General features: G+C 34.8%; 1 protein-coding gene and 1 long non-coding RNA gene across 2 annotated transcripts in view; one reads left to right on the top strand and one right to left on the bottom strand.

Moving 5' to 3' along the window:
* unc45a (unc-45 myosin chaperone A) overlaps positions 1–19,082 on the bottom strand; it is a 65,571-nt gene that overhangs the window by 10,541 nt on the left and 35,948 nt on the right. The window lies entirely within an intron of this gene.
* On the top strand, positions 1,016–14,645 carry LOC131131675 (uncharacterized). Its single transcript, XR_009130227.2, has 4 exons — positions 1,016–1,133; positions 1,864–2,036; positions 5,647–5,874; positions 14,491–14,645. It is a non-coding gene; the product is annotated as an uncharacterized LOC131131675 (long non-coding RNA).

Below are 19,082 nucleotides of genomic sequence, written 5' to 3'. Positions count from 1 at the left end.
GTAGTATTCATTAAATAATAATAAAAGAATACATTTCTGGATAAATGATATCAGGCATTGTTGTCTTCATGAAATAATAATAATAATAAAAGAATACATTCTGGATAAATGATATCAGATATTGTGGTATTCATTAAATAATGATACAATAATTAATTCTGAATAAATAATATAATACAATGTGGCATTAATTAAATAATAATAAAATAATTGATTCTGGATAAATGATATCAGACATTGTAGATTCATTAAATAATAATGAAAGAATACATTATGGATAAATGATATCAGACATTGTGGTATTCATTAAATAATAATAAGAAAAGAATACTTTCTGGATAAATTATATCAGATATTGTGGTATTCATGAAATAATAATGAAAGAATACATTATGGATAAATGATATCAGACATTGTTGTATTCATGAAATAATAATAATAAAAGAATACATTCTGGATAAATGACATCAGATATTGTGGTATTCATTAAATAATTATACCATAATTAATTCTGAATGAATGACATAAGACAATGTGGTATTAATTAAATAATAATAAAATAATCGATTGTGGATAAATGATATCAGACAACGAGTATACTTTGTAAATATTAAATGCTTGTGTGGTTTCTTACATTGTCTCGTGCTGTCACATTGTTTGACTATTTTGCGGAAGAAGTTCCATCGTTTTAAAAGGACTTTTAAGTTGCTTTGTTCTGTAATTGTTGAAAATATTGTTTAATAATTCCAGCTGTATCAGATTATTAAAAAACAAATGTTAATAAATTGTGAATGATCCTCGTCTGTGTGCTAAAAGAAAGAAAAGGAAATCTTAATTAAAGGAGGGACCCATCCTTCCCAAATTCAACCCGGAGCTCTGTGATTGGTCGAGCCGGTAATATATTCTGACGTCATCAACAGAGCAGCATGACTGACAGAAAAGAGGAAGCGCGCCGTGGCTGGAGGAGAGGCAGAAGGTGGAGGAACGAGGATGGAAGTGGACTCCTGTGGGAGCAATGCCACCGAATCTACCAGGGCCCACAATGACACCCTACCAGGGCCCCCCCCCGTTCCTTCTGGAGGATACCACACGTCTGTTGTTGGAGGACTCTACTACTCGGCATTTTTTAATGGGTAAGAAAAGCAGCATTTCCACTTCCGTGACGTTTTCCTTCGCTTCGCACCATGTGGCTCACTGCCGTGGTGCATTCAGGAAACACCTGAGACATTTAGAGATCTTTACATATAAAAAAAAAATACACAAATGTGACATTAATAATTCATATTAAAACCTAATTGACATTATATGATACATATATTTTAATATATGAATGCCGTATAGTGGAGTAGAAGTAGGCCGGTGACATAACTGTTATTAAAAGTGTCAGTAAACGCGTCGAATGAAAAGCATGTAACATGTTGGAAATGACATGTGTTTTAAGAAAAAGAAATCACGGTCACGGCCGTGGTCATGTGACGTTGCGTGGGTTCTATCCCTGATCAGCGGTTATGTTAACCGATTACATTATTATTATCCTTCATATTGTAGCCATCAGTTTTTCGTTTTAAGATTTATATTTACTACATATTTTTATTTTCCTTGCACAAAAATACATAGATAATGTTTCTTTATATTTTTGTTTATTTTAATAGCTTTTTATTGTTTAATTTTTTTGTGTGTAATATTTCCTAGCCTGTTTTTTTCTCTACTTTTATACTGTAATGTGAAATATAAAGGATTAATACTGACCTAATTATTATTTGAGTGTTTTGTCCCTCCTTTGGATCATATTTTGTACTATATTTCATCAATATGGCTTCTTGTGAACTAAATCATGTTTTCATATTTTTTTTAAAATTTTAGATATAAAGTGTGATGCCAAGGGTCTCCAGCCACCACATGGATTGGGGGTCTGTTTCTGTCTTTGGTTATCTAGCTGTATGAGTATCAAAAACCTGTCATAAAGCTAGATAACCGAATGTAGGAACGACTTCCAGAACATCCAGCAGGGAAATAAATCCACTTTGGAATAAAAGGTAAGGGATTTGAACAGTTAAGTACTTTGCATTGCTTGCAGTTTTGAATATATACAGCAAAATATTTAATGCAAAAATGTACAAAATCTGTTTTTTTTTATTAATATTCCGGAATTTCACTCAAGGCCCAACCATGTAAAAAAAAAAAAAAAAACAAATAAAACTTCAGTGTCACAGGAAATAAATTCAGCACCTCAAGGATGAGCAACACTAAAATTAGAAGTATTTAATTTAAAAAGTATTTAAAAAGTATTTAATGTTAAATTATATAAAGCTGTAAAGGAGTGGTAATGAATAGACCAAGGGTGTCCAAAGTGCAGCCCGGAGACCATTTACAGCCCGCGGCCTCTTTTGTTTTGTTTTTATCTAAAATGCAATTAAACAAGAATATTTAAAAAAAAACAGCAGTACGGATAAAAGAGCGGTCATTTTTACGAGAAGAAAGACAAACAAGTCAGAGACTAAAGCATAATATTAGGCGGAAAAATATCATAAAGTTGAAAACATTAACGGCTCAAATATGTAAAAAGTCATATTATCAGATTATGAGAAACAAACAAAAGAAAGATGCAATTTCAGACATTTTCAAAAAGACCTAATATTACCAAAAACGTAAATAAATAATAAATAATATGAAAAAATATCTACATGCTTTTTTTTTGTTTTTTGTATGCAGCTCTCGATAGGAAATTATGGTATTCATGAAAATAATATAAAATAATACATTCTGGATAAATGATATCAGACACTGTGGTATTCATGACATAATAATAAAATAATACATTCTAGATAAATGATATCAGGCACCGTGGTATTCATGAAATAATAATAATAACAGTATAAATTATGGACAAATGATATCAGGTACCATGGTATTCATGAAATAATAATAAAAGAATACATTCTGGATAAATGATATCAGACACTGCGGTATTCATGAAATAATAATAACAATATACATTCTGGATAAATGATATCAGACACCATGGTATTCATGAAATAATAATAATAACAGTATACATTCTGGACAAATGATATCAGACACCAATAATACATTCTGGATAATTGATATCAGACATTGTGGTATTCATGAAATAATAATAATAAAATAATACATTCTGGATAAATGATATCAGACACCAAGAATACATTCTGGATAAATAATAGCAGACACCATGTTATTCAAGAAATAATAATACAAGAATACATTTTGGATAAATGATATCAGACACCATGGTATTCATGAAATAATAATTAAATAATACATTCTGGATAAATGATATCAGACACCATGGTATTCATGAAATAATAATAAAGGAATACATTATGGATAAATGATATCAGACACCGTGGTATTCATGAAATAATAATAAAATAATACATTTTGGATAAATGATAGACACAGTAGTATTTATGAAATAATAATAACAATATACATTCTGGATAAATGATATTAGACACCAAGAATACATTTTGGATAAATTATATCAGACACCGTGGTATTTATGAGATAATAATAAAAAATTATTCTGGATAAATGATATCAGACACTGGTATTTATGAAATAATAATAGAATAATTAATTCTGGATAAATGATATCAGACATAAAGTTGAAAACATTAACGACTAAAATATGTAAAAAGTCATGACATTATAAGAAAATAACAAAACAAAGTTGCAATTTCAGAAATGTTCAAAAATATATCATATTACAAAAAAGTAAATAAATAAAAAATATGAAAAAATATCGACATATTTTTTGTTCTTTTTTCTCAGTATTCAGCCCTTGATGGAAAAACTTAGGACATTTGGAATAGACCATTTTAAGAAGGTCCGGGCCTTGACGTGCACGTTGGGTTCCTGTGCCAAAACCCACCATCTTAAGTGTAATATCTTTATGAATTATTACATTCAATCCCTTGTCGCCACCTGCAACACAGGTGAATTAAGACTGCATCTTTTACATTCATTTCAATGCAAAGCAGCTTTATTTACCGTATAAAGAAAAAGGGGAAACAGCGGCTTTGTGCCGCCACTAAATGTCTCCAGGACGACATAATACGGTGGAGTGCTGTCGGACCCTCGGCACAACGGGCTTTAAAAAAACACTTAGCATCCGTGTTTAAAAAGCTGTAACAAATCTTAAGAGTCTATGGGATACATTGTAGCAGGCCTCAATGAGAGGGGGGGGGGGGCATCCTGTAGACGGGAGTTGAACTTTTCAACTTGGTACTTCAATGTGATGCAGTCCATATCAGCCCCGAAAGCCTAAGGAGCACCAGAGTGAGATGAGGTTTTCATTCAGTGCCCTGAACGCCTCATTTGGTGGAGTTGGCTGTTTAATTGCTTCGTTTCATTGGAGGATATTGGACATGTGAATCCTTCCTGTTATACGTTAGCGTGCGAACATGACAATGAATGGACATAAAGACGCTAGAGCAGGGGTCTCAAACACGCGGCCCGCTGGCCAAATGTGGCCCGCAGGACACTAGTTTAATATGGATGCTGTATGGTATCATGTACCCAGAAAAAAATATTACGTTTGATTAATGTTCATGTTAAAGGTTAAATAACTGTTAATAGTTATCCTCCCTATTCATGTGGAAGTGGTAAGTTTTTGGTTTTTCAAGTTTAAAGCAGGGGTCTCAAACTCAATTTACCTGGGGGCCACTGGAGCTAGGGTCTGGGCGAGGCTGGGCCGCATCAGCTTTTCCAAAAAAAAACAACAAAAAAAAACGCATTTATGAAAAACAGAAAAATTAATAAACTTTGCTTTGGTTCCGATTTTCTACAAGAAAAGCTCTGATAAAACATTCCACGCTTCTCAAATATTTTCATTTTTATTTTTCTACACAAAATAAGATCAAGAATAAAGAAAATCGATCAATCAGTAATAAATAAATAAATAAATATAATAATAATAATAAAACTGCAAATAATAAAAACTTAAGAAACCACATATAGTTGGTGGGTAGACAAATTATTTTTTTCAGATTAAAATGAACAAAGCATTATTAGAGCCCTGTAGACATGACAAAACACGACTATAGTCACATTTATACTCTTTTTATTTACAACATATTGCGCAACTGCAGGGTCTTGAGACACATGCTAACTCGCAAACTAGAGAGCTAGCGACCTAAACGGTAGCCTCCAAGTTATTTCCTTTAAACTTAAATAGCCAAAAACTTACCACTTCCACACGGATAGGGAGGATAACTATTAACAGTTATTTAACCTTTAACATGAACATTAATCAAATGTAATAATTTTTTCTGGGTACATGATACCATACAGCATCCATATCAAACTTGCATTAAACTTTCATATCAAGGCGGGGGCCTCAAACTAGTGGCCTGCGGGCCACATTTGGCCCGCGGGCCACGTGTTTGAGACCCGTGGTTTAAAGGAAATAACTGAGACCCCTGCGCTAGAGTCTTTATTTATGGGATGCTCCAAGGCACCGTTGTTGTAATCCTTTATACTACATGAAAGATTCCGAGATTCCGAATTACAACGCAGGTTTAATAAAGAAACATTTGATGAAGCATCCCGGCGCTCGATCAGCGTACAAACACGCATTGATTGTCGTTTTCTTTGTCGTTACAGATTTTCAATTAGCGCCGTTGGAGCTGAAAAGATGCTCCAAGCGACAATTCGAGAGGAAAACCAGGATGGGGTCGCAACAGCAATGGGATGCCATCTGCCCCGCCAGGGAGGGACGGCGTGCCCAATGCCAGGAGGCACACAAAGACCTTGGCCCATCCTCCGATTCTGGAGGAGCCATCTTGGGAGATGATGCCATGAGATCTAAAATGGCTGGGCCTGACATACAAGGTGGGTTACATCATTCGTTTTTTTTTTTTTTTAGTAGCGTACCAGCGTTTAACGTGGTGCCGGTTATGTGGGAGGGGGTTTCACGTTGGGGGGGGACTACGCTTGTGTGTGTGTGTGTTCAAGATGGCCGAAGGACAGATGAGTTTCCCATTTCCTCCCTAGTCTCCCTTTTTTCATCTGGCCTCTCCTCCTGCTAATTAGCAGTTAGTGGGTGATGTGAACGGGGGAAGGTGGGGAGGGTGATGGTGGTGGTGGTGGTAGAGTGGGGGTGGGTAGCAAACAAAATTAATGAGCTGGCACCGGTTGAAGGAAAGCTGCCACCCTCTCTTGTCACGGTGCGCCATTGTCGGCGTGCACCTGGCAAATCAGATCCATGCACAATTTAAAAAGTAACGTTTGTTTTTAGTCTTGTTGTCAATAACCGTTTCATAACAAAGACTCATAGATATTAAACGATAACTGCACTTGTTTGGGATTTTTTTTTCTGTGCGTTTTAAACAAAAAAAAACAGATAGAAAGAGGCGTCTCATTAATGCACGGAATGGGACACACCTATTCCTATGCTTACAAAGACCGCTATTAAGAAAAACTCACATTGATCAAAAATAAAAATAAAAATAAAAATAAAAATAAAAATAAAAATAAAAATAAAAATAAAAATAAAAATAAAAATAAAAATAAAAATAAAAATAAAAATAAAAATAAAAATAAAAATAAAAATAAAAATCTTCGGAAAGCAGGAAGTGAACAAATGTAACAGTTACTGATTGTAAAAATACCAGATGGAGGGGTAGGATTTAATAACCTTTGCTTCTTCCTACTCCTTTTGGACATGTAGAACTGTGAACTGATTATGGGATGCATTCAATTGTAATCTGATGCATGTTCAAATGAAATTAAACCATTACCATTACCAAAGTGCTGGCATTGGCAACTTTCCTTGGCCCCATGACAGGTTATTTAGCAGTCACACTCAATGAAAAGTATTTTTTTGGGTATTCCAGTTCACAGAACGATACAGTCCACGACTCGACTTGGACAACCAATATTGTACGGAAATTTTGGTGACATTTTGCCACAAAAACCCAATCAGACTAAAACTGGGGCATACAAAACCCCAAGTTTTACTTTATTTCACTTCACTGAAGCATATTCACATACCAGGAAACCCAAGTGTTGTTTTGCTTTGATAAAAAAAGCAACATTTTTTATAGGTCACTAAAAATATTTCTTAACCCATTCGCTACCAAAGACATACTATATCTACATTTTTTTTAACCTAAACACTTGTTCCCAAAGACATATTTATACATCTTTTACGTTTTTTTTCCCGCAAGAGGCACAAAGAAGTGATGATGCGACTCCACAATAGAACAGAACATGTTTGGTGTAGTTTTAAAACGAAAAAACGTGCATTTCCTAAAAGGTCAGCGTGCATTTTTCCCATAGAAATACATGCTCCGCACAAACCAGGAAGTGAAAAGGCATCTGGCCGTGTAGCGCAAAAGAGGTTACACCAAATAATTGTACATTTTAATTCAATTGCGAATGTGAACATTGTACTAAATAGTGGCAAATATATATTTTCATGTAAAAAAAAGCATTTTTTTGTGTTTGTGTATGGCTTTTCCCTCATTTTTTGTTGAGAACTGATATTTTGCTGAAACTTACCTATGTTCTACTGCTGATTACATCTAAAAGATGAGATTCTAATCTTTTTTATGTATATACCATGTCTATGTAGCCCAACAACATAATAGTCTGTGTGGCTTCAAATGCCTTCAAATGTCCAAAATGACCGATACCGATGTTACATTGAAGTACATCTCATGGTTACATGTAAACAAAACGAGTCGTAACATGATTTAGTAGTAACAGATGCATTATTCGGCAATAAATAATAAGTCCAGAATGACTTCATGATAAAAGAATGATGAGTAAAAAAGTAGGGCTGTCAAAAAGAGCGTGTTAGCGGTGGGAACGGATTTATTTCATGAATTACGGGAATTGTTTCATGAACGCATACGCATCATCAACGATCAACTCACAATAACATCTCTAGTCTATTCGGCATCAGAACGACACCTCCTCATGAGATGCATTCAGGGACAACACTCCGAACATAATTGTATGGTCATATCACCTCCTACTTGGCAAAATAAATAAATAAATAAATAAATAAACAAATAAATAAATAAAAATTAAATAAAAATTGAGTAAAAATTAAACAACAATTAAATAAAAATTTAATAAAAATTTATAAAATAAAATAAAGTTAAAAAAAATAAATAACTTAAATTATATTAGGAAAGCAGGAAGTGAACAAATGTAACAGTTAGTGATTGTAAAAGTACCAGATGGAGGGGTAGGATTTAATAAGCTTTGCTTCTTCCTACTCCTTTTGGACATGTGGAACTGTGAACTGATTATGTGATGCATTCAATTGTAATCTGATGCATGTTCAAATGAAATTAAACCATTACCATTACCATAAACAACATCTTTATTATGTGTGTATACGTGGTCTAAATAAACAGAAAGACAAAGAGAAAATGTTATGAAGTACAATTTACTGCATTAATTATGCCAAAAAATTAACTCGAAACTTAACCCTTCATTGCTCAGATGTTTTGCTACTGCTACAATTTCAAACATTATTATTAATTTGGAGTAAAAATTGCCATATTTTAGACAGTTCCAAATGCTGATTAATCATGATTAATGAGTTAATTTGCAAAACATGATTAATCTGATTAAAAATTGTAACCATTTGAGAGGCCTAGTGTTATTAGTCAAGTCCCCATATTGGCTTTTAGTATATACCCACCATGCGTCTAATAAGATGTACTGATATTTATCAATAATTTTGACTTTATAAAGATGAAAATTATAATTTATAATTTTCATATCATTATCATTTTGTGAGTGTGTGTCAGTTCCATGAAATAAACACATAATAGCACGGTTAGCTTTGCATTTTGATGCAGCTCCCGTACCGTATCGAATGAAGCGTACCTCAGGTTGGTTCCCGTGTCGCCGGGAGCGCACAAACATGTGAGCATGTGTCTTCCCCGCCAACATGTGCAGCTGCCGTGCTTGCGTGTTAATGAAGAGCGTTGTGCATTTTCACATTATCATTCAAGTCCGCTCTCTTCTTGCTTGCTCCCCTCTCTCAATAGCTGTTTAGCCCCCCTCCATACCCGTCACCCTCTGACACCCCCCCTAAAAAAGACAGCTTTCCCACAATTGTGGGAGCTGGTGCTGTGGCGGGCCTTGGCTTGGGGGGCAGGGTGGGAAAAGGCCCTCCAGACTAGACATGAGCAGATGCCTGAGACATTAGACTGTCGTGCGGAGCACCGAGGTCGGCTGAGGCGCTGAGTTTTAATGTGTTTGCAAGTGTATGTGTGTTTGATATGTGTGCGTCGGGGAGGGGTGCTGGAGTGCCACCTGACTGTTCATTAGTCTATTCAGGGCCCCCCCCACTTTGCATGTCTGAAAGGCATGGAGATGTGATGCTGTTTTTCTCTGCCAATTGAGAAGGATTCAGTGGCATTAGTGGTGCATTCAAACACCGCATGCACACACGAGCGCTGACCTACACCTTATAATCCACCTCCGATGCAATTATACATCCCCGTCATCCGTATTGGAAATCTGATTCCATGTTCCACCCGAAACCTTTTGACGTATCTTAGCTCAGGTTGGCATCAGGATGCAGTTTGTTTTTACCAAGACGGGCGTCGTGCAACATTGTCAAATGGCATCGCCCAAAAGCACACGTTTATCAGTGACCCAGCTGACAAGCTGAATGATGTCACTCGCCGATAATGAGCCTCACACCGGCACCGCACGCATCTCGGGAGATTTTTCTTACATCTTGTCATTCATATATCATACGGGCAAAGGCCAAAATATGTCTTCCAGATTGTGTGGTTGCAGATAGAAGAGGAAGTGCAATGTGAAGGTCAAATATGAATCATCAAAATATAACGCAGCTTGATATAGAGTCGGCTATACTTTGATTCTGTGGTATCGATATACCCGATCATTAATACTTGATTACTGGAGGTATTGATAGTTCCTTTAGGGTATCCTACTACACATACATATATAGACTTTTCATGTCACGTGAGTCACAAAACCTTACAAAAAAATTACAAACCCTATACTATGAAATCTGTTTTCATTTCCCCCCCCCCCAAAAATTTGGTTTTATATCTTTTACACTTATTTTATCAGCATAGGGTGTGAGACAGTAAATAAAAATCCTTACATTTATTCATGCAATACATAATTGGCCAAATTTTCCCTAACTTTAGAAATCAGTAGTAGAACATGGGAAAGTTTCAGGAAAATATCAGTTCCCGACTATAAAAGTCTTTATGAAAAAAACGTTCACTTTGACAAAAATATTTTACTATACCGACATAAATATCACAAAAAATGGGTTGTGTTACATGAACATAATTTATTTATAAATATAACACCATGAACTAAGTTTCAGGAAAATATCAGTTCCCAACTATAAAAGTCTTTAGGAAAAAAACTTTCGTTTTGACACAAATATTTTTTGCTTTTTACTATACCAACATAAATAACACAAACTTTAGAAATCAGTAGTAGAACATGGGTAAGTTTCAGGGAAATATCAGTTCCCAACTATAAAAGTCTTTAGGAAAAAAACTTTCATTTTGACACAAATATTTTTTGCTTCTTTACTATACCAACATAAATAACACAAAGTTTAGAAATCAGTAGTAGAACATGGGTAAGTTTCAGGGAAATATCAGTTCCCAACTATAAAATTCTTTAGGAAAAAAACTTTCATTTTAACACAAATATTTTTTGCTTTTTACTATACCAACATAAATAACACAAAGTTTAGAAATCAGTAGTAGAACATGGGTAAGTTTCAGGAAAATATCAGTTCCCAACTATAAAATTCTTTAGGAAAAAAACTTTCATTTTAACACAAATATTTTTTGCTTTTTACTATACCAACATAAATAACACAAACTTTAGAAATCAGTAGTAGAACATGGGTAGGTTTCAGGGAAATATCAGTTCCCAACTATAAAAGTCTTTAGGAAAAAAACTTTCATTTTGACACAAATATTTTTTGCTTTTTACTATACCAACATAAATAACACAAACTTTAGAAATCAGTAGTAGAACATGGGTAAGTTTCAGGGAAATATCAGTTCCCAACTATAAAAGTCTTTAGGAAAAAAACTTTCATTTTGACACGAAAATTTTTTGCTTTTTACTATACCAACATAAATAACACAAACTTTAGAAATCAGTAGTAGAACATGGGTAAGTTTCAGGGAAATATCAGTTCCCAACTATAAAAGTCTTTAGGAAAAAAACTTTCATTTTGACACGAAAATTTTTTGCTTTTTACTATACCAACATAAATAACACAAAGTTTAGAAACCAGTAGTAGAACATGGGTAAGTTTCAGGGAAATATCAGTTCCCAACTATAAAAGTGTTTATAAAAAAACCTTCACTTTGACACAAATATTTGTCAGATCCACTTCTGCCACCTGGTGGCCGCTTTTATGGCTTAAAAGTGCTCTGAAATGTTAAATGTAGAGTTTCGTTGCGACTTCGGCATTATTATCCATACATTTTCTATGCTCATTAGATTGTATGCTGGAGCCTATTCCAGCTGACTTTGGGCTACTGGTCGCCAGCCAATCACAGGGCACATATAGGCAAACAACCATTCACACTCACATTCATACCTATGGACAATTTGGAGTCGCCAAAACGGGCCCAGATCTTCCCAATCTCCTGACTGTGTAGCCAACATGCTAACCACTCTTAGAATTATTAAAACATCTAAATATTTTGTATTGAAAGCCGCAATTCAATACAACTGATGTGTGTTGAGAGCTCGGTGCAAGAATAAAATATACCTCTTGTCTTTTTTCACTAAGGATCTACACAACGTTAATGTACAAATGCATGCTTATATCAAAGCACTAAAACACAACACGATGTAAACACTCATCCGGTCTGAGTCGCATACACACACACACACACACACACACAGCTTCCATTCATGCTCCATAAGCCCGGTGTTCCCAAGTTTCAGGCTGTCGCCCCTAGGTGCAGGTCTAGGGGTGTCCAAACTTTCCCCACCGAAGGCGGCGTTTCTCCTTCCATTTCTAGAATGTTCTGTAAGCCAATAATAAAATAGCACATCCTCTATGGGAACAATAATCTAGTGTCTAATAGTCTAGGTGAGCATAAGCTGCAGGTCTTTGTGGTGGAACCATGCTGGTATACAAAAGCAAGAGTCCTTTGACTAACTTTCGAGGAACATTATTAATTTTTTTTTATTTTCATTTTTTGGAGGGTGACATTTTGTGAGCCTTACGCACGTACTGAATAATTCAGAATCTGATGAATAAATGCCTTGCCTTTGTCTAATCTCTGAAACAAAGGATGTACTCAATTAAGATGTTCATTCATTCATTGGCTGGGGAGGAGGAGGAGGAGGATTTAGGGCATTGATGGAACCCGTTCATAAAAAAAAAAAACTCTCTTGTATTGTATTATTTAAATCAGAGGAATGCTGTGTGTGCAGAAAAAATATATTATAATATAATATAATATATAATAATTATATATAATAATATAATATATTTTATATATAATATATATAATACCTTCTATCAATATTATATTACATTTATTTACATATATTATATGTAAATAAATATAATATAATATATTTATAGAATTATAATATAATTCTATCAATCTATCAATATTATATTACATTTATTTACATATATTATATTATATTATTTTATATATAATATATATAATATATTCTATCAATATTATATTACATTTATTTACATATATTATATGTAAATAAATATGTAAATAATTATAATATAATATAATAATAGAATTATAATATAATTCTATCAATCTATCAATATTATATTATATTATATTATATTATATTATATTATATTATATTATATTATATTATATTATATTATATTATATTATATTATATTATATTATATTATATTATATTATATTATATTATATTGCAGAAAAATATATTTAAATAAAATATAAAAGTGTGTGTGTGTGTGTGTGTGTGAGAGAGAGAGAGATATACTGAATGCATACTTATTTGGATTTGCTTAATTATTGTGGAAATATTCTTGTCATTACTTAAAAATAGTGAGTGCAAAGACAGCTGGGATAGGCTCCAGCACGCCCCCCGACCCTTGTGAGGATAAGCAGCACAAAATGAATGAATGAGTGAATCTTCTTGATAATCTATTGTATTATATTAGTATTATATTTCAATTTATATATAACAAAGCATGAACACATCATTTAAAAGAAATAATGTATGTTTGCATTTTTTCTTACATGTTTTAAGATCCTTTGCTGTAATCTCTGATACAGACCGAACCCCCCCCCCCCCCCCCCCCCGCCCCCCACCCATGTGGGTCAATCAAAGCTCATCTGGACTCTCTTAATGCAACTTTGACCCAGACTAATCTCTCACAAAGCCTGATCTTAAGTATCTTAAATAAAGATATAAAGATAAGTTATGAGTGGAGGTTCTTTTTTTTTTGGCTAAAATTCCTCATCTGTTTAGGCATCCATGTCAAGTTCAAGTTCACGACTTGTACAGAGAAGTCGGAGGTGGTCTTGCACGATGGAGGGATGGGGGTTACATAACCTTTGACCTCTCTGGGGGGGTTGCTATGGGGAAGAGGCCAGCAGGCGCAATAATGTACCGTTGAAAAGGCCAAACTGTCACACACACACACACACACACACAACTTCCATTCACACTAGTTTCGGAATGTTTGTTATAATTCATTTTCAATCCATGTCAGCTTTTTAAGATATATGAAATATAATATATAATATATCAAATAGCATATATTCATGTTTTAAAAAGGCTACCCATCAAATCTTAATTGTTCTTTGTATCAATTTCTATGTCCGACAGCCAATTGCGTGTCTGCATGCCGCTTCTGTAAATATGTGCAAAGTGTGGCCTCATTTAAGGTCGCAGGGGAGGGAGGGGGGTTGGGGTTTGGGGGGGGGCGACGAATAAAGCAGTGTGTATTTGCATACGCTGCATGCCGTCTGCAGAAAAAAAAGGAGCGGGTAAAAAAAGATATCAGGGGTGGACAAAGAGAACAAGGACAAATCCTTCATCGTGGGCTCGGTTGGGGAGAAAAAGGCGCGTCTGAATTGGGGAGTGGGTGAAAATTGACAGAGAAAGAGTTGGGGCCGGTTCCCCGTGGGGATAAAAGCCTCGAGATCCTTCCATGCATACAGACTGAAAATAGACAAACAACACGTAGCGAGAACACCGGCTTATTTGTATAGGACATAAAAGGACGTTTGTCTTTTTCTACAGCGGGGCCGCAATTCATGATTTTACTTTCTTTATAGCCTCTCCGTGAATTACGCAATTTCATTTCAATTTCAATATCCGTTATTCAGGAAATATAATTGCAGTTAAAATATATAAAAATATATTTACAGCACTATAGCAGTTCATTATATTGACTTTTTTTCACGTATTAATACTTTTCTTTATTTTTTTTGTCCACAGGATGGAAACTTCAAGCTGCACCAAAGTCATCCAAAAGTCATCATAAAAAATATTGTTGTAAAGTCTTTATTTTGTCGAAATTGTTCAAGTGTTATTGAGTTATTTTCTTATGTAAAACGTAAAATTTATTATGACATCTGCAAATAAAAAGCTTCCTGATGTCAAATTTGGTTTTTTTTCATAGTTTTGTTTAAGAAAATATATACATTTGCATTAATAAATGTTTTTATTGCAGATAAAGCATTGCTTTCAACATTATTTATATATATTATATATATTATTTGATCATTTTAATATTATATATTATATATTATTATTTTTTATTATATATTATTATATATCATTATTTATTATTATGTATTATTTGGTTATATTGAAGCTGACTTTGTAAATATTGTATATGTTATAAGACAAATGACCAGAAAAGGAAAGGCCAGTTAAAAGCCTTTTTTGTTTTTAGTGATTTGAGTTAGAATTAGACAATTTACTGAATGAATAAATGAACGTCTGTTCTATTAATAAAAACATAATTCATGTTTTAAAGCACCCATAATTGAGAAATACTGCAAGGCCCGAATTTAGTATCACAAGCAATTGTAATGAAGGAGCAGAACCGGCAGTAAAACACTTTGTTTACTTTTACATTTAAAATTAATATAAGCTCAACTACACCATGCTGCTATTGTTATATATAACGCTAAAATCCCATTCTTATGAAAATGTTTATTATAGTACAATGTATCTGCATGGTGGATGAGTGGTTAGCGCGCAGGCCTCACAGCTAGGAGACCCAATTTCAATTCCACCTTCGGCCATCTTTGTGTGGAGTTTGCATGTTCTCCCCGTGGGTTTTCTCCGGGTACTCCGGTTTCCTCCCACATTCCAAAAACATGCTAGGTTAATTGGCGACTCCAAATTGTCCATAGGTATGAATGTGAGTGTGAATGGTTGTTTGTCTATATGTGCCCTGTGATTAGCTGGCTGGCAACCAGTCCAGCTGGGATAGGCTCCAGCACCCCTGCGGATAAGCGGTAGAAAATGAATGAATGAATTTTGCAATGTAAAATGTTTATCTTGCATACACTATTTAAAATATATCTGTATTAATAAAGTGTCTATTGCATTAAAAAATACATATTAATATTCAAATAAATATGATATCCCTTACCAATTTAATATATGTTGTTTATTTAAAAAACGAATCTATAAACAAGACATAAATAAACCGCATATGTTGTAAATGTAACTATACATGATTTCAAATACAAAATATACAATATCTTTTCATCTTATACCACCTCATGTATGATGACGAGGTGGTATGGCAGCATGCTTGATATGATGCATCTAAATATAGCAGCAAATTATATAGAAGCGCCTCTCTGGTTGGATGCAAATCAATTAGTGGAATCAGCCTCTGTTGGTGTGTTGGAATGAATAAAGCTGCTCCACTGGAGTGATGCTTAATAGAAGAATCATTAAAATAAATTTGAAAAATCATTTGAATCATTAAAAGATCTTTTTTAAGTCTGCCTTTTGTCTTTTTTTATTTTGTGAACTTGTTTAAATGTCAGGTTGGTGTAATATTTAGTATTTGTAGTGTTTTTTTTACACATTTTTGGCCATTTTTTCTCAATTTTTGCTGAACTTTTTTTTGTTTAATTGTATTTTTAGAATGGCCCCCCTCCAAAAAAAAAACACCCCGAAACAAAACGAGTGCCGCAAATGGACCTCAAGCAGCATTTTCAACCAATCAACACCCTGATTTAGGCTAAAAATATTACCTTTTTGGCTGCAGGACTCCAAAAGGTCAGAAGTCATGGTCAGGATGTTCCCCCCTAGAGAACAATAAGCAGACCGTAGAGATGCTGGGGTCAGGAGCTCGAGTCAAAGGTGAAGGGCTGCTAATTAAGAGGCTATTTCCAGCCATTCCCCGGTGACCACTGCACTCCGAGATGGCTTACACACCAAACACCAACACTGTAAAACAGGATGCACGCTGATTGTTACAGGAGAAATCCCTCATTATTAAGATTTACAAACAAGACATGCAGAACATGACAGGAAGAGTTCAATAATCTCCTTTTCAACAAACACAGCGAACGCGTCTCAGACGTGGCGTCTCAACATTTTGGAGGGGAATGTGTTAACGCTTTGTGAGTCAGTCTGGAAGCCAATCTTTAGCATAAGAATGGAGATGGGGGCCTGAGTGAAGACCACCTTTTCAATAGCGGGCCATTCAGGCTTAGCCTGGGCCTAAACTCCCAATCAGGCTGATTTAACGTAGCCATCACACTCCTTCAGAAGGGAAGCCACACATACATTCGTAGTTTGTTTTTAATAACAGGCAGCCTTTCTTCGATAATTACATTTCTCCTCCAAATGATACTGCTTCACAAAAACAACAATGCTCACTTAATTAATAATGTAATTTATCAATATGTTTCAATATTATGGTTATAGTCCCCGTATTTATAAGATTTTAGGGCTTTTTTTTATTAAAGCGTATGAATGAATGAATGCTGTTCAAGGCCGAGTCTGGCCCTTTAAAAAGAATTGCATTGTGGGAAGTTGAGTGTCAATCAATCTTCTTGGCGCCATACTACGGTGTCCCCGAATGTGTCATCGCTAGCTTGTTAGCTAGCTTGTAAATGACATTTCTCCTTCAAATTATACTGCTTTTTCCCCACAATATCACAAAAACAACAATGCTCACTTAATTAATAATGTCATTTATCAATATGTTTCAATATTATGGTTATAGTCGCCTTATCTCATTTTTCAAGAGATTTTTTTAAATTAAAGCCTATGAATGCTGTTCAAGGCCAAGTCTGGCCCTTTAAAAAGAATTGCATTGTGGGAAGTTGAGTGTCAATCAATTTCCTTGGCGCCATCCTACGGTGTCCCCGAATGTGTCATCGCTAGCTTGCTAGCTAGCTTGTAAATTACATTTCTCCTCCAAATGATACTGGTTTTTCCACTACAATATCACAAAAACAACAATGCTCACTTAATTAAGAATGTAATTTATCAATATGTTTCAATATTATGGTTGTAGTCGCCTTATTTAGCGACATGAAAAGGGTAAAATATGAGAAAGAGCTCAATTACAAGCTATATTAATAAATACAACAACAACAAACCGTTTCACTGTGTCCCAAACTTGTGTATCTCCAGTTACACAAAAAACGTTGCCATCATGTAATCTTGTTGAATACACAGTCACAATGACGCCAAGAATGCAAAATAAACTCAGATATGACTTAAAACAGTCAGTACATTGAAGGCTTTACAGTGTGTTCCCTCGCTCTATCGCGGATATTTTAGGGCTTATTTTTTCATTAAAGCATATGAACACTGCTCAAGGCCGAGTCTGGCCCTTTAAAAATAATTGCATTGTGGGAAGTGAGTGTCAATAAATCTCCTTGGCGCCATCCTACGGCGTCCCCGGATGTGTCATCGCTAGCTTGTTAGCAAGCTTGTAAATGAAGCGTCCGTTCAAACACAGTAGCCAGGATGAAAAAGCGTGAGTGACTTAATAATTTCTTGTGTTGGACCTGGAGGGAGAAGATTAAAATTAAAACGAAAATGTGAACTTTTTTGACAGACACAAGACAGAATGTGAGTAATGATACTTATTGTCTGTATGAGAAAAGTGTATGAAGTGTATCATGGCGGGATTTACAGCCTTAAAGCATATATAATAATGACTTCGGCTACTTAGCCACTTACTGCGGTCTATTTTAGGAACCCGCGACAAACGAGGGAACACTGTGTTGATTGAGATCATTTCCATTCTGCTTGGTGTGTTAATTCTGGGCTCATCTTCACCTTTCTCACAGTTATCATTGCCACCCAAGACTAGATCTTGCATGGAGCTCCAACGCCAGGACATGATCTCACGGTATATTGCTTCCATTTTCCAATGATTACTCCAACAATGCTTTTACCATCAAATGGACTGATTTGTGTGTGTAATACTTCATCATTCTTGCAATGAAATACTTATTTCACTCAATCGAGTACAAAACTTTAGTCAATGTGTCTGGAGTTTAACAAAAAAAACCAAAACTGCTCATATAAATACTTATTTTCCCCAACTTAGATGTGGTCAAACGGGGTTGCACCAGGGGGTGCAGGTCGATCCAACGATCGATAGTCATGACACCGAAAGTAGCTTTTGATACTTGATAATATTGATTTTATTTTGATTACAGTCCTTACCTGACTGCCAAGAATGCTTCAATATTAATTAATGATATAGTTTATATATTTTTTTACCATCATTAGAGCCCTGCAGACATGCAATAACACCCCTATATTTATTCTTTGTTAACACCCCATTGGCTCGGGATCACTGCACCTTAACTATAACATGCTAGTGAGTTAACTCCAATTTATTTATTCGAAACCTAGGAAATTATTTCAAGGAAAGAGGACAAAATAAGTAGCCCAAAAACAGACCACTTCCACACAGAATGGGAGGATAAAATGTTTTCACTCAATCACGCCGGATATGTCATGGCTGACTACATGGAGTGTTAAGGTAAAGTAATGTAAGGTAATGTCTCATCAATGTTTTGCGTCATTAG

Source organism: Doryrhamphus excisus, linkage group LG1, assembly GCF_037039965.1.
Source record: "Doryrhamphus excisus strain RoL-2023G ecotype Guam linkage group LG1, RoL_Dexc_Guam_v1.1, whole genome shotgun sequence".
NCBI classification, from domain to species: Eukaryota; Metazoa; Chordata; class Actinopteri; order Syngnathiformes; family Syngnathidae; genus Doryrhamphus; species Doryrhamphus excisus.
The sequence above is the reverse complement of the archived record's forward strand: the minus strand, read 5'-3'. Positions and strand labels throughout refer to the sequence as shown.